Raw genomic sequence first — 14547 nt, forward strand, 5'->3', positions numbered from 1 at the left:
GCTTTTATCAAGATTTCCAGTGAACTCTTTGTTGCTAAGACCAATGGTCAGTGTTAGGTCTTCATCTAACTAGATTAGTCTGTAACATTTAACATAGTCGAATATTTCCTCCTACTTAAAATACTCTGTTCAGAGGTTGCCTTCTCTCTTTATTCTCTCCCTACTTCACTGGTTGCTCCTTCTTAATGTTCTTGCACATTCTTTCTCATTGCTCTGGGCTGCACATGTCCCATGGCTTTGTCTTCTGACATCTTCTCCAACCTGCCCATACTCATTTTCTGGATGACCTCATTTCCCGACAGGGCTTTAAATAAAACCTGTCTTCTAATGATTACCACATTTTTTATCTCCAGGCAGGTTCTCTCCTATGAATGCAAGACTCATACCCAACTGTTTACTCAACGTTTCTACTTCTGCACAAAAATTACTCTCCCCAAAATGAATTTATGTTTATCCTCTACCAAATATCCTCTTCTTTCAGTTGAACAAAGTGAAAATATTGAAGTAATCCTTAACTCTTTTCTTTCCTTTACATATCACATCCATTACATCAGCAAATCCTGTTTGAGTTCTAGCTTCAAAGTATTTTGGGAGTCTAACCACTTCTCAACATCTCCACCACCAAGCTCTGGTCCAAGCCGCCATCATCCCTTGCCGGGATTATTGCAATATCCTTCCGCCCAGCTTTTCTTCTCTTCTATAGTCTGTTCTTCCCATAGAAGTCAGATAACTTTTTAAGACATGTCAACTCAAGTCACTTTTTCTGCTTAAAACACTCCATGGGTTTATCTGATCTCACTCATCAAAGCCAAAGTCTTTATCATGACTCAGAGGCCCTAAATAATGTGATCTCCATGATGATTTTATCTCTACTGCCTTTGCCCACTCTTTTCCCGCGGCAGTGCTTCTATGCTGTTCCTTAAACCTGCCAGCACATTCCCACTGCAGAGCCTTTCTCTAACTTCTTATTTAATTAAATTCTTACAGCCATACAATGTGAGGATTATTATTTTCATTTTGCCCATGGGAGGATAGAGTATGAGGTGTATAAAGTTCTTCCCAAGTCTGTACAGCTATTATTTAGCGTATGTAGGACTCTAACCCAGATCTCTTCGGTAGCGAATTCTATACTCTTTTTGTTATAGAGACTGTCTGGTTTCTAGTTCCACCTCTTGCTGTGTCATTCGGTGCACCTCTCTGGGTAACATATCTTGGCCTTAGTTTATTCACCTAGGATATGAGGACTTTGATCCGTGTGGTCTCAAAGTTCCTACCCACTTAGATGTTCAGTAATTTCATGACTCTGGACGTGTTACCAGGTGTGCTCAAATTGAGAATATGAGTGATTTTGGTGAGACGAAGAGTAGATAGCAAAACATGGGTAAGTGTCATTGGAGAGGGAACCTTACAATTGCAGAAGTGGGGAGGCACTAAAGACTTACTTTGCTATTTAGGCTTTTTTTTCCCCCTAGGTCTGTCCCTTTTGAAAATAGGTTATTCCAATTCATGTAATTCAATACATGTAAATAAACCACCTATCTTTACAGCTACTCTTGTCATTACTTCCATCATCAATGCAGAAAGTTAGGATAGGAAGAGAGGTGAAAACTAGGTCTTATCCAAACTTCTGAACTCACAGGACCTTCTATTGCCATTCTTTAAATTTAGAAAGCTCCTAGACACTCATCATCCTAATTCTGGTTGTGGTCTGGATAAAAATCACCCCAAAAGTTGATATACCTGTAAACCTCTGTCCCTAAGTCAAACCAATCAGTGGGGCAGGAGAGGACACATTGGTTCCTAATGCTCTATCAGTGCTGTCACCAGCATGCCTGCCTCCTGTTCACCTGGGGCAGAGCCTCCTCAGCTTCTCCAGGGTTAATCCAGTAGCCATGATATCAGTCCACCTGGGGTCAGTGCTGCTCCTGCCATTTTGTTATGGCGCCATCTTCTTTGCCTATAGCTGATCCCTCTTGTTCCTAAGGCATGACTCTCATGGGTTTGGAGGAAGGCCTTCCCCCGTTTTCTCCAGTCCTCCACATTTCATCTTCCCCAGTGCTATTAATGCTATCACTCTTTATTTTGCTTAGTCGTTACAGATTGTTCTTGTCCTCTAGGAACCTGGTTAAGTTCACTAGGACCTGAGATAGAAGACATTTTGACAGAGAGTACAGTCACTGCTCCATGCTTCTGGGGTAGAAATGAAACCCCTAACTATCGGGTGCACAAGAATTGCTGTATTTCTTTATTTCCTTTCAATCAGATTAAATCCATATCAGAGTCTCATCCCACCTAGACAAGAGGGAAAGAAATTAAAACTTAATTTTCATTTGGAATCCTTCCTCACCCTGAAATAAGCAAAGTTTCTCCGTTAGAGATTTTATATGATCAAAAGAGTACATATGCCTGGTCTTTTGAGATCCTCACAGCTGTTGCATGCATCTGGTTCTGGAGTGACAGCCCCATTGACTGTGACATGAGTGAAACACTGGAGAGGAGCAATTATTTAATAAAAATATACATACAATAATAAACCAAAAATAAAGCAGCAAGAAAATAAATAGTTTCAGGTGCTCTTTCCTGTACCACTGTGATTTGTGACCTCCACACCCCTCTGAGCCCTGTCTCAAGCCCATCTGTGCTTTCTGTGTCTTGCGCAGTGGTAGATGACACTGTCACATAGGACCCAAGAGCTATCTGTGCTTGGACTGTCATAACCAGTTAGTCCTCATATGACCCTAGTAGGCAGGGACTGTCATTTTCCCTACTTCGTGGAGAATCAGACATAAGTAACTGGTGCAAGTTTACATGGTGAGCAAGTGACAAAGCCAGGACTGGAGCCTGGATGTTTTAGCTCCAGAGTTCCTGCTCTGAACACATGGCGCTCTTTGTTAATCTCACATAAGCCCAAGAAGCTGTGATCTGTGGCTCCTACTTTACAGTTTTGGAATAGAGGCAGGTTTGGTTCTGTCACTTGCTCAAGATGACTCAGCTGTGAGAGTGACGAGGGAGCCTGGACCCAAACTCCCATCTTCCAGATCCCATTCTCATTTTTTATTTGTTTCTCTTTAATCTCTGCCTTCTTCTTGGTTGCTCTTATAAAAAAAAAAAAAAAAAGGCAGATTTCCCTGAAAATGTAACAGACTGCCCTGGCTGTAAGTATGTTTCCCAGTTTACTCTTGGGTGCAGGGTCTGTAAGGATACTTGAGCTGTGGAAGGGCCCAAAGGGACGCAGCAATAAGGTCGTGTGTGTCCATGTATCCTATGCCATGACCCTATTTCTTAGCATGTATAATCGGAGACCGACCGCTGTGATGTAGACACATACCTAAAGAGACAGAGAGATATCTGTTGTCAACCATACTGAAAAAGAATATTCTGTCTCAAGCTCAGGCTAAAAATAAACTGTTTACAGTACACTCACCCTCCCTCACACTGCGGTATCTCAGGAACGGAGACAGAATTTAATCATTTCATCCTCTGAAGTGAAGGTCTCTATGGCTTAATATGCACACATCACAGATTTCAAATTTTGCTGCTAAAATTCAGTCTTCAACTAAAACCTAGCTGTCTCTTTGTCTTGAAATGTGTTCTAAAATGTATAATAAAGGTCTATTGAAGCCAATAAAGCATTTCTGGAAAATGCTGGTTTAATCCACACAGCCAATTCCCTTTTTCATAGATTCAATTTGTATTATTTGGTTGAAGAGACTGTTCTCTGAGCCCTGACATAAGCGGGTGTTGAGACCGACATTTAGTCTAGAGTTTGCATGGGAAAATCTGTGGGAAAAATCACGTAATTGATCTCATTTGTTAGGGATGTCAGACGTTGGCGGGCTCCAAGTCTCTGCATGCCCTGCTCTCATCTCTGGATCTAATAACTCCTACCTGACTTGGATGAGCTGGCTGGGGTGAGGGCTTGGGCCTCTGGGATGCACTGCAGTGCTCCTGAATAGACTCATGCTGTTTGTTCCCGAGATCTAGTCGTGGTGCCTTGGTCCAAGTATTGAATTTCTCATCTCCTGTGTTGAAGTCCCTGCTTACTCCCAGTTTAGTTCCTGATTCTTCACAGAATAGAGAGCATTGCCTGCTTATACTAATTCTCCTTATCCCAAAACCCAGGGTTTCTTAACCTCGGCACTATTAATATTTTGGGTCTAATAACTCCTTGTCGTGGGGAGCTGTCCTGGGCATTGTAGAATGCTCAGCAGCACCCTTGGCCTCTTCCTACTGGATTCTAGTAGCACCTTGCCCTCCTGACAAGCAAAAATGTCTCCTGATGTCAGATCTTCCTTAGAAGAGGTGGAGAAGATTGCTGCTGGTTGAGAACTAGTGCTTGTACTGTGCTTGTACCCAAGTGTGGTTGCCAGTAGCCACCAAAAAGTCTTCAGTGATCTCAGTGCCCAGTAGAAATAAAACGTAAGCTTCAAACATGAGTCACACATGTAATGTTAAATTCTCTACTAGATGTATTAGCAAAGTAGAAAGAAACAGGTGGAATGAATTTTGATAATTTATTTTATCCAATATACCCAATTTATTATGTTTATACTAAATCTTTGACATCTGGTATGCATTTTACACTTAAAGCACATTTTAATTTGGACTAGCCATATTTCTAGTGCTCAGTAACCACCTGCGACTGGGGTTATTGTATGCGCAGCAGTGATCTAGATTTCTAAAATGATTACTGTTCTTCAATTCACTCTGAGACTCAGAATGGTGCAGTACCATAAGCATGGGGCTGGGGTGTCAGATGTAACCGGTTTGAGTATTTCTGTATCTCTTTCTGACATTATGACCTTGTGATAATTACTGAATCGCTCTGAATCTCAGTTTCAATATTTCTATTAGGGAAATAATAACAGTTGCTTTTTGAAGACTTGTTAAGAGGGTTACATGAAATAATATACGTACATAGTGCCTAGCACAGAATTGGTGTTTACTAAGTGAGATAATTCCATTTTCTGTACCTCCGTATCATCAGGGAACATGAATATTAAGTCCCCCTAGTGTTAGCCTCTTGCTTGAAACAATATCCATGCTGCGTCCTTTGGATATCATGCTCTGGGCCCAGTTGGACACTCATTGGTTATGCAGAACATTGAGTTGTCCCAGGGAATGCAAATTCACCCACTTGGTCCTGTCCAGCTGCTGTTAATTAAAGCTTGTTGAGCTATGCCTAAAGAAAAGGACAAATAAAAAAGGGATTCATCCCTCTCAGTTTCTTTTTATTTCTACTGATACTTGTTCTTCCTTTTACTACAAGTTGATAATACAGGGTAGAAGAGAAAGAATTCTTGGATGCGTTTTTCCCACCAAGCAGGGTCACTTGTGTAGCATAATCCTTTAAGCCACAGTGCCATACTGCTAGCAAGTTTCATCTGCAGAGACACAACATTAACATTTTGGCCAATGTAAGAAGAGAACAAATGACTAGACCAGATTGGCTAGACAGGTGGCTACTTAATCCATCCTAATGGGTAAGATACATAAAAGATAGAAACTCATTTTCATGGCAAAGGCAGCCTATATTAGAAGAATATCTGTTGCATTTTCATAAATACTTGCTTAGCTAAGAACTTCTATCTAAAGGTGTTGAGGTAAACTGGTCATGATGGGAAGCTGACTGTCTTTCTGTACAGTATTTATTTCTTCATAGTTTTCCTACCTTTGTGTGGAAGTTCCTCTTCCCTGTCAGTCCCCTTTCACCTGTGTGCAAATATGCACTGTCCAATGCAAGGTGCTAATTAGTATTTCCCATTTGGCTCTGGATTGTCTTTGTCAAAGTCTTAAAGGAGGTTTTATTTTCTCCTGATCACCATGAAGTTGTTGTGAGAAGCCTATCAACATTAGCTGAGAGACATAGTCTAAGTGCCTACTATGTGTCAGGCACTGGGGAAGCCGGGTGATTAAAGGAGTTTCTACCCTAGAGGACTTCTCAGCCCAGGAGGAAACAGCATGTAAATAAATGATCACAGTAAGATATGCAACTCGTGCTATACGGGACTTAGGGAACACAGACAAAGGAGTAGTTTTTCATTCATTTGCACATTTATTGAGCACCAACTATGGGTTAGACAACCACAGTGTGGTGAGGAAAGGTGACATTAAAAATAAATTTAAAACTCAAAGACAAGAAAGACCTATATTTTGATTTTTTTTTCCTTATGGAGTTTTTCCTTTTCCCAGGAAACAGATAGTAAAAGAGATACTTTTATCTTTGTGTTCTATCATCTAAATATTTTTGGATGGTATCTTTTCTAATCTCTAATTCGATGCTGAATTCCTGGGCATACTGAATTAAACTGGTCAAACCCAAAGAAAGAGTCAGCAACTTAGGTGGGCCTTTGTGACTATTAGATTTATTTCTCTGGCCAAATTAATAAAGGGAGGTCTGTGGTTAATAGAGTTGGGTATGTATGAATAATATAATTTGATGATCAGTTTTAAGTTAAAGACTATATAATGCAATGAACTTAACTCTTTATCTGTTTTAAAATTAGTTTATTTTCTTGTTGCTAGTTTAAAATGTTCCTTAGTATCTTACATGGTCTTAGAATCTTCATGTGTATCAGTAATACTAATATCACGACAGAAATGTAGACTTAAGTTGAATTGTATATATAGTTTTAAAAAGAATAGCGTCTTAGATAAACTGTCTTTTCAAAGCAAGATTTTCTTCTAATTTGTCTCACAGTAGTCCATAAGGTTGAAATACTATTACATAATAATAATAATAATAATAATAATAATAAATTCAACAGAACACAAAAGGTTAAGTAGTTATGCGGAATAACTTGACCTGCAATGCCAGGTCTATATCCCATTTCCTGAGTCTCAGTCTTTGAGTCCAATAAGAGAACATCTGTTGGGTTTACTTAAAATGTGTATAACTTTTAATGGATTTTTCTCAAACTTCCAGCCTTTTAAACATTCTAGCAACATCATTTTTATTTATCTATTAGTTGAGAAATTTCACAGTTTGATATAATCAATCATTATTGATTGTCTACTAGGTATAGGATGGTCAATTACAAAACAGGCAACAAAATGGCTTTCCTCAAGGAGCTTACAATGTAAATATTGATGTATTAAGATCACTTTACCTTGGGGTAGAAGAATTATAATAGTTAATATAAAACCCTTTTTAATCTAACCATGAAAGTGTTATTGGTCAAAATTCACTGTATAGTTATTCCATCACTGGTCCTAGAGTCAGTGTGATACATTGGCAAGAGGATAGACAAATAAATAATGGAACGGATAGAGAATCCAAAGATCCTTCCACATATCTACAGTCATTTGATTTAAAGCACAGCTGTCAGTGTAATTCAGGGAGAAAAGGATAGTATTTGTTTAATCTTATTTTATTATTTTTTATTAAAGCATAGTTGACATACAATGTTATATTAATTTCAAGTGTACAACATAGTGATTTGACAATTGTATACATTACTTAGTGTTCACCACGACCATTTGTCACCATACGGTGTTATGCCGTATTATTGATTATATTTCCTGTGCTATACTTACATCTCTGTGACTTATTTATTTTATAACTGGAAGTCTCTACCTTTTAATCCCCTTTACCTTTTTTATCCATCTGCTCACCCTTTTCCCTCTAGCAACAAGCAGTTTGTTCTCTGTATTTATGAGTCTGGTTTTTTGTTTTGTTTTGTTTTGTTTTTTAGATTATACATCTAAGTGAAATCATATGATACATTGTTTCTCTCTGTCTGACTTACTTCACTTAGCGTAATATTCTGTAGGTCCATCCATGTTGTTGTGAAGGGCAAGATCTCATTCTTTTTTAGAGCTGAGTAGTATTCCATTATTTGTATTTATATATATGCCACATCGTCTTTATCCATTCGTCTGTCGATGGACACTTAGGTTTCTTCCATATCTTTCCTATTGTAAATCATGAAGTAATAAGCATAAGGACGTGTATATCTTCTTGAAATAGTGTTTTTGTATTCTTTGGGTATATACTGAGTCGTGGAATTACTGGATTACGTGGCATTCCTATTTTTAATTTTTAAAGGAACTTCCATAGTGTTTTCTACAGTGGCTACACCAATTTACATTTGCACCAACAATGCGTGAGGGTTCCCTTTTCTCCATATCCTTGGCAACACTTGTTATTTCTTGTCTTTTTGATGGTAGCCATTCTGACAGGTGTGAGGTAATACCTTATTGTGGTATCGAGTTACACGTACCTGATGAGCAGTGATGTTGAGCATCTTTTTGTGTGTCTGTCTGCTGTCCGTATGTCTGTCTGCTGTCTGTATGTCTTTGGGAAAACGTCTTTTCAGGACTTCTGCCCAGTTTTAATTGGATTATTTGTTTTGGTGTTGAGTTGTATAAGTTCTTTATATATTTTGGGTATTAACCCCTTATGGGATATATCATTTGCAAATATCTTATCCCCTTCAGTAGGCTGTGTTTTCATTTTGTTGATAGCTTCCTTTGCTGTGCAAAGCTTTTTATTTTGGTGCGTCCCAACAGTTAATTTTTGTTTTTGTTTCCCTTGTTTTAGGATATATACCCATACATAGGTTGCTAAGGCCAACGTCTAAGAGATTACTGCTTATGTTTTAAGGAGTCTTATGGTTTCAGGTGTCACGTTAAAGTCTTTAATCCATTTTGAGTTTGTTTTTGTGAATGGTGTAAGAAAGTGGTCCACTTTCATTTTCTGCATGTAGCTATCCAATTTTCCCAGCACCATTTATTGGAAGACTGTCTTTTCCCTGTTGTATATTCCTGCCTCCTTTGTCCTGGTTTATTTGACCATACACGTTTGGGTTTGTTTCTGGGTGCTCTATCCAGTTCCTTTGATCTGTGTGTCTATTTTTATGGCAGTACCCCACTGTTTTGATCACATAGCTTTGTAGTATATCTTTTTTTTTTAATAATAATTTTTTATTATGTTATGTTAGTCACCATACAGTATATCCTTAGTTTTTGCTATAATGTTCCATGATTCATTATTTGCATTTAACACCCAGTGCACCAGGCAATATGTGCCCTCCTTAATACCCATCACTGGCCTATCCCAGTCCCCCACCTCCCTCCCCTCTGAAGCCCTCAGTTTGTTTCCCAGAGTCCATAGTCTTTCATAGTTCATTCCCCCTTCTGTTTACGCCCCCCTTCATTCTTCCCTTCCTTCTCCTACCAATCTTCCTGCTATTTCTTATGTTCCATAAATGAGTGAAACCATATGATAATTGTCTTTCTCTGCTTGACTTATTTCACTTAGCATAATCTCCTCCAGTCCCGTCCATGTTGCTGCAAATATTGGGTAATCGTTCTTTCTGATGGCTGAGTAATATTCCATTGTATATATGGACCACATCTTCTTTACCCATTTGTCTGTTGAAAGGCATCTCAGCTCCTTCCACAGTTTAGCTATTGTGGACAATGCTGCTATGAACATTGGGGTGCATATGGCCCTTCTCTTCACTACGTCTGTGTCTTTGGGGTAAATACCCAGTAGTGCAATAAATCTGGGATTGTGTACCTCCAACTTTGTTCTTCTTTTTCAAGATTTCTTGGTCTATTTGGGAGATTTTGTGGTTTGATACAAATTTTAGGATTATTTGTTCTAGTTACGTGAGAAATGCTATTGGCATTTTGATAGGGATTGTATTGAATCTGTTGATACCTTTGAAAAGTGTGAACTTTTAAACAATATTAACTCTTCCAATCCATGAGTGTAGATACTCTACATTTGTTTTTTCATATTCATTTTTTTCATGGTCTTACACTTTCAGTATAGATCTTTCACCTCCCTAGTTGAATTTATTTTTAGGTATTTTATTCTTTTTGATGCAGTTGTAAATGGAATTATTTTCCTAATTTCTCTTTCTGCTACTTCATTATTAGTGTTTAGAAATGCTACCAATTTTTGTGTGTTAATTTTGTGTCCTGCAACTTTAATAAATTCATTTATTACTTCTGATAGTTTTTGGTGTGGTCTCTAGGATTTTCTATATATAGTATCATGTCATCTGCAGATAGTGACAGTTTTACTTCTTCCTTATAAATTTCAATGCCTTTTATTTCTTGTGTGATTGTTGCAGCTTAGATTTCCAGTACTTCATAAAAAACGGAGAGTGAACATTTTTGTCTTGTTGCTGATCTTAGAAGAAAAGCTTTCAGTTTTTCACCATTGAGAATGATGTTAGCTGTGAGTTTGTTATATAAGGCCTTTATTATGTTGAAGTATAGTCTCTCTAAACCAACTTTGTTCAGAGTTCTTATCCTGAAAGGATGTTATATTTTGTCAAATCCTTTTTCTGCATTTCTTGAGATGATTGTATGGTTTTTATACCTCCTTTTTTTAATGTGACCTATCATGTTGATTGATTTACAAATATTGAACCATCCTTGCATCTCTGTAATAAATCCCACTTAATCATGGTGAATGATCCTTTTAATGTATTGTCGAATTTGTTTTGCTGATATGTTGTTGAGAATTTTTGCATCTACGTTCATCAGGGATATTGGTCTGTAGTTTTCCTTTTTAATAGTGTCTTTGTCTCATTTTAGTAGCAGGGTAATGCAGGCCTCAAATAGGATGATTTTGGAAGTTTTCCTTCCTATTCTGTTTTTTGCAGTACTTTGAGAAAAATAGGTATTTATTCTTCTTCAATTATTTGGTAGGAATCACCTGTGAAGCCATTAGGTCCTGGACTTTTGTTTTTTGGGAGTTCTTGATTACTGATTCAATTTTGGTACTAGTAATAGGTCTGTTCCAAATTTCTGTTTCTTCCCGGTTCCATCTTGGGAGATTGTATGTTTCTAGAAATGTATCCATTTCTTTTAAACTGTCCAGTTTTTTGGTCATATAACTTTTCATAATATTCTTTTATAATCCTTTGTCTTTCTGTGATATCAGTGCTATTTCTCCTCTTTTCACTTCTGATTTTGAGTCCTCTCTTTTTTTCGTGATGAGTCCAGCTAAAGGTTTATCAGTTTTGTTTATCTTCTCATAGGACCTGCTCTTGGTTTCATTGATCTTTTATACTTTTTAATTTTTTTTAGTCTCTGTTTCATTTATTTCTGCTCTGATCTTTATTATTTCCTCCCACCTACTAACTTTGAGATATGCTGGTTCTTTTTTTCCAGTTTTTTTTAGGTATAATGTTGGATTGAATTTTTTGTTTGCTTCTTGAAGTAGGCCTTTATTCCTAGAAACCTTCCTCTTAGAACAGCTTTTGCTGCATCCCAAAGATTTTGGACCACTGTGTTTCTATTTTCATTTGTCTCCATGTATTTTTTTTATTTCCTCTTTGATTTTTTTGTTTATCCCTTAGTTGTTTAATAGCATGTTCCTTAGCCTCCATGTATTAGTGTTTTTTCCAGTTTTTTTCTTGTTATTGATTTCTAGTTTCATACCATTGTGGTTGGAAAAGATGCTTGATAGGATTTCAGTATTTTAAAATTTGTTGAGACTTGGTTTGTGGCCTAACATGTGACCTATCCTGGGGAATGTTCCAAGCACACTTGAAAAAAATGTGTATTCTGTTCTTTTTGGATGGGATGTTCTCTACATGTCTGTTAAGTCCATCTGGTCTAATGTGTCATTCAAACCCACTGTTTACTTGTTGATTTTCTGTCTGAATGATCTATCCATTGTTGTAAGTGGGACATTAAAGTCCCCTACTATTATTGTATTACTGTTAATTTCTCCACTTATGTCTGTTAATACTTGCTTTATATAATTAGGTGCTTCACTAATGGGTGCATAGATATTTACAATTGTTTCATCCTCTTGTTGGATTGATCCTTTTATTGTTACATGAACTTCTTGTTTCATGCTACCATCTTTATTTTAAAGTCGATTTTGTCTGCTAAAAGTATTTCTACCCCAGCTTTTTTTCCCTTCATTTGCATGGAATATTTCTTTTCCATCCCTTTACTTTCAGTCTGTTTGTGTTTTTAGGTATCTTGTAGTGAGTCTCTCGTAGGCAGCATATAGATGGGTCTTGCTGTTTTTTAAATCCATTCAGTCACCATATGTCTTTTGATTAAAGAATTTAGTCTATTTTAGATTTAAAGCAGTTATTGGTAGAAATGTGCTTACTGACATTTTGTTAATTGTTTTCTGGTCATTTTTGTAATTCTTTGATCCTTTCTTGCTTTCTTCTTTTGTGGTTCGATCGCTTTCTTTAATATTACGCTTGGATTCCTTTCTCTTTATTTTTTGTGTATCTGTTGTAGGTTTCTGATATGTGGTTACAATGGGCTTCATATATAATATCCTATGTGTATAGCAGTCTATACTGCTTAAGTGTGAACACATTCTAAAAGCAATAAAATTTTTATAACCCCCTCCATGTTTTATGTATATGATATCATATTTTGCATATTTTTATTTTATGTATCTGTAGACTAATTTTTGTAGATATAAGTGATTTTACCACTTTTGTTTTTTAACCCCCATACTGGCTTAATAAGTGATTAATCTATTATGTTTACTACATATTTGCTCTTACCAATACAATTTTTTCCTTTCATAATATTCATGCTTCCAGTTAAAGCCTTTTCTTTCCACTTAAAGAATTGCCTTTAACATTTCTTGTGAGTCTCCCTTAGTGGTGATGAAGTCCTTTTAACTTTTGTTTGTCTGGAAAAGTTTTTTATCTTTCCTTTGATTCTGAGTGATAATCTTGCTGGGGTAGAGTACTCTTTGTTGTAGGTTTTTTCCTTTTAGTCTTTTGACTATATCATGCCACTCTCTTCAGGCCTGCAAAGTTTCTGCTGAAAAATCAGCTGATAGCCTTATGGGCTTTTCCTTGTATACAACTGTTTGCTTTTATCTTGCTGCTCTTAAGATTCTTTATCATTAACTTTGCATTTTAATTATTATGTGTTACTGCGTGGACCTCCTTGGAGTCATCTTTTTAGGGCCTCTCTGCCGTTCGTGAACCTAGATGTCTGTTGCCTTCACCAGATTAGGATAGTTTTCAGCTATTATTTCTTCAAATAGGTTTTCTGCCCCCTTCTGTCTCTACTCTCCTGGAACCCCTATAATGTGAATGTTATTGTTCTTGATGATGTCGCTGTTGTCCCTTTAACTTATCCTCATTTTTTCTTCTTTTTTTCTTTTTTGCTGTTTATTTTGGTCATTTTCCATTATTCTGTCTTACACTTCATGAACTTTCCTTCTGTATACTCTAATATCCTATTGATTCCCTCTAGTTATTTTTCATTTCAGTTATTATATTCTTCAGCTCTGACTGTTGTATTTTCTGTCTCTTTATTGACGTTCTCACTAGGTTCATCCATTTTTCTCTCAAGTCCAGTGAGTATCTTTAGATCCTTACTTTTAACTACTTATCAGGATATCACTTACCTGTTTTGTTTAGCTCTTTTTATGTGATTTTTTTTCTTATTCTTTCATTTGGGACATATTCCACTGTCTTCTCATTATGTCTACTTCTCTGTATTTTTTTATTGTATTAGGTAGGTCAGCTATATCTCCAGGCTTTGAAAGTGGTGGCCTCGTGTTAGAAGAGCTCCGTGTGCCCTGTAGTGCAATCCATCTTGGTTACCAGAACCAGCCACTCTATGGTTGTTTCCTGTGTAGGCTCTGTGCACCCCCCTGTTGTGGCCACAAAGGCTATAGGCATAATCATGGGTAGGGCTTGTCCTCAGCCCAGCTGGCTGCAAAGACCTGCTTTGTCTGATGCAGGTACCCTGGGCAGGATTGGCTCCTGGTGCTGTTGAGAGGTCCAGCTGCAGCCACCAGTGAGCTTGCTGGTGGTCAGCATCTGTCCCCAGTCTTGTTGTTTGAAGTTAGCTGCTATGACAGCTGCAAGCACCCTAAAAGGCAGGGCTTGCTTCCTTCATAGCCAGCTAAGAGGCCTAGCTGCAGGAACTGAAAGTGTGCTGGTGTATGAAATTGGCTCCCCTACCTCCCCTACCTCCCAGGGCAGAAGTCACTTCAGAAGGGTGCTGGTCCTTGCCAGGGCTACCTACTGAGTGGGGTGGGGCAGGAGCCACTTTGGAGGGGTGCCTGCTAAGGCAGGCTGGTTGGGTGGGGCAGACAGGTCCACAGAGGAACACTAGGGCAGGGCTTGTGGTGCTAGCAAGATAGATAGAGATTGTTAGAACTGACTCCCGCAAGCATCTGGTTATCAAGGCTTAGGGAAGCAAAAAAAAAAAAAAAAAAAAAGTACCCACCAATACTTTTGTTCTTGGAGAAATCTGCAAATCCCTGCCTCTCTGGCTCACATCCTAAAATTAGTCAAGAAATCACCTTCACGTATACTCCAGGTGCTTTTCACACTGATGCTTATGTGCTATGTCTTGGGTCATATTATTCAGTGTGTCAGTTAAGGGTGGGGACTCTGTTTCCTAAAGCCCTCTGACTTTCCTGGAGTCATACCCTAACCAAGTTTTAAAGCTTCCTGGAGTTACACCCTGCTGATCTTCAAAGCCAGACGTGATGGGAAATCATATTCCTAGTGCAGTCCTCAGGGCTGGGGGTGCCTGATCTGAGATCTGATTCCCTCCCTCCTCCATGTTTGTGATGTC

This window comes from Ursus americanus, chromosome 7 (assembly GCF_024610735.1).
Source record: "Ursus americanus isolate L20-20 chromosome 7, mUrsAme1.1.p, whole genome shotgun sequence".
NCBI classification, from domain to species: Eukaryota; Metazoa; Chordata; class Mammalia; order Carnivora; family Ursidae; genus Ursus; species Ursus americanus.